This window comes from Penaeus vannamei, chromosome 17 (assembly GCF_042767895.1).
Source record: "Penaeus vannamei isolate JL-2024 chromosome 17, ASM4276789v1, whole genome shotgun sequence".
Lineage (NCBI taxonomy): Eukaryota > Metazoa > Arthropoda > Malacostraca > Decapoda > Penaeidae > Penaeus > Penaeus vannamei.
The window spans coordinates 4,554,846-4,557,345 of record NC_091565.1 but is presented as its reverse complement, the minus strand read 5'-3'; positions in this window follow the sequence as shown (position 1 = coordinate 4,557,345).

Genomic DNA, 2,500 nt, shown 5'->3' with positions numbered 1-2,500 from the left:
TCTCCCTCTCCCTCTCTCTCCCCCTCTCACCCCTCTCCAACCCCCTCTCCCCCTCTCCTCTAACCCCCTCTCCCCTCCTCTCAAGCCTCCCCTCTCCCCTCTTCCCCCTCTCCTCCCTCTCCCCCTCTCTCCTCCATCCCCTCCCTCTCCAACCTTCTCCCCCTCTCTCCAACCCCTTCTCCCCCTCTCTTCCACCCTCTCTCCTCCCTCTCCCCCCTCTCCTCCCTCTCCTCCCTCTCCCCCTCTTCAACCCCTCCTTCAACCTCTCCTTCTCCTCTCCTCCTCCCTCTCCTCCCCTTTCCCCCCTCTTCACTCCCTCCCCCTCCTCTCTCTCCCCCTCTCTCCCTCTCCCCCCTCTTCAACCTCTCCCTCCCTCTCCCCTCTCTCCCCCTCTTCCCCCATCTTCCCAACCCCCTCTCCCTCCCTTCTTCCTCCAACCCCCTCTCCCCCTCTCTCTCCCTCCTCACCCTCCTCTCAACCCCTCTCTCCCGCCTCTCCAACCCCCTCTTCCCTCTCTCCCCCCTCTCTCCAACCCCTCTCTCCCTCTCCCTCAACCCCTCTCCTCCCTCTTCTTCCTCTCCCCCCTCTCCAACCCTTCTCTCCTCTCTCTCTCCCCCTCCTCCCTCCCTCCTCCCCCTCTTCTCCCCCCTCCTTCAACCCCTCTTCTCCCTCTCCTCCAGCCCCTCTCTCCCCCTCTCTCAACCCCTTCTACTCCCCTCCCCTCCCTCTCCCCCTCTCCAACCCCTCTCCAACCCCTCTTCCCCCCTCTCCAATCCCTCTCCCCCCTCTCCAACCCCTCTCCAACCCCTCTCCCCCCTCCCCCCCCCCTTTTCGCATTGTTATCGCTGCACCACAAGAACGTTACACATTTTCTTAATGACACCCGACATTCATTAGCATAATAACCCCCATTGGCGACCCCGGGGAGCAGTGACCTTTGACCTGTTAGGAGGGCGGGGTCGCCACAAGTCGCCCTCAGGGGTCGGGGAGGAAGAGGGGGAGAGGGAGGTGGGGAGAGGGGGAGAGGGAGGTGGGGAGAGGGGGTGAGGGGAAGTGGGAGGAGGTGAGAGGGGGAGGTGGGTGAGAGGATGAGGAGGAGGTGGAAGAGGGAAAGTGGGAGAGGGAAAATGGGGCAGGAGGAAGGGAGGTAGGAGGAAGGGGGAGGTAGGAGGAAGGGGAGGAAGGAAGGAGGGAAGGAGGAAATGGGGAAGGAAAGAGAAAGGGGTGTAAGGAGGGGAGAGGAGGAGAGTGGAGAAATGGAGAAGATGAAGAGAGAGGTGGGAGGGGGGGGGAGGAAAGTGGAGGGAAGCGGCGAGGGGGAGGAAGGGGAAATGAGGAAATGAGGAAGTGGGGAGGAGATGGGGGGAAGAGCGAGAGAGAATAAAGAAGGGAATAGAAGAGAAGGAGAATCAAGAGGAAGAGGAGTAGAGATATGAAGGAGCGAAAAGAAGGAAGAGAGAAGGAAGGAAAATAATAAAAGGAAAGAGAAAATTAAGAGAAAATCAAGAGAGAAGAAGGAAGAGGAGGGATAAAGATAGAAAAAGAGGAGGGAGGGGGAGGCGAGGGAAGAGGAGTGGTATAAGAGGAAAGGGAGGAAAAAGAGAAAGGCAATTAGAGTAAAATGAAAGGGAGAGTGAATGAAAGGGAAAGGAGAAGGAGGAAATAGAGGATGAAACCGAAGATGAGAGAGAGCAAGCTGTGAAAGCGAAAGGGGAACGCAAGAGGAAGAAACGAAAGGAGGAATCAGGAGAAAGTGAGATAAAGGAAGGAAGGAAGGAAGGAAGGAAGAAAGGAAGAATTGGGAAAACATAGGATGATAATGAAAGGGAGAGAAAAGGAAAGAGAATAGGTGGACGAGGACCTAGGAAGAGGGAAGGGAAAAGAAGCAATAAAAGAGAAAGGGAAAGGGAAGTGAAACGAAGGGAAGAAGGAGAGAGAGGAGGAAGGAAATGGAAGAGGGAGAGAGAGGAGGAAGAAAAGGGAAGAGGGAGAGAGAGGAGAAAGGAAAAGAAAGAGGGAGAGAGAAACGAAGAAGAGAAAGAGAAGAGGGAGAGGAAGATTGCAAAAGGGAGAGGGAGAGGGGAATAGAAAAAGGGAATGAGAGAGAGAAAGAAAAAGAAAAGGGAGAGGAAAGAAAGATGAGAAAGGGAAGAGAGAGAGGAAAAGAAAGGGAAGAAGTGGTGGAAAGGAAGGAGGGAAAGGAAGATACGAAAGAGGAGAGAAAGAGAGAGAGAGAGAGAGAGCGAGAGAGGAAGAAAAGAAGGAGGAAAAATAGAGATAGAGAGATTAAAGAATAAAAGGTTCTCGTAACTTTACATCATAAATACAAATCCATTTTTTTCAGGAAAGAATCAATTTTCTCGTGTTTATTATCATCATTTTCTTCCATTCTCATTCTCTCTTATCTTTTCTCCCTTCTTCGTTATTTTCCACTTCAAGAGGATAGAAAAATATTAGAAGGAGAAAAAGAAAGAAAGGTGGAGGGGCGAAGAAGGAGGTA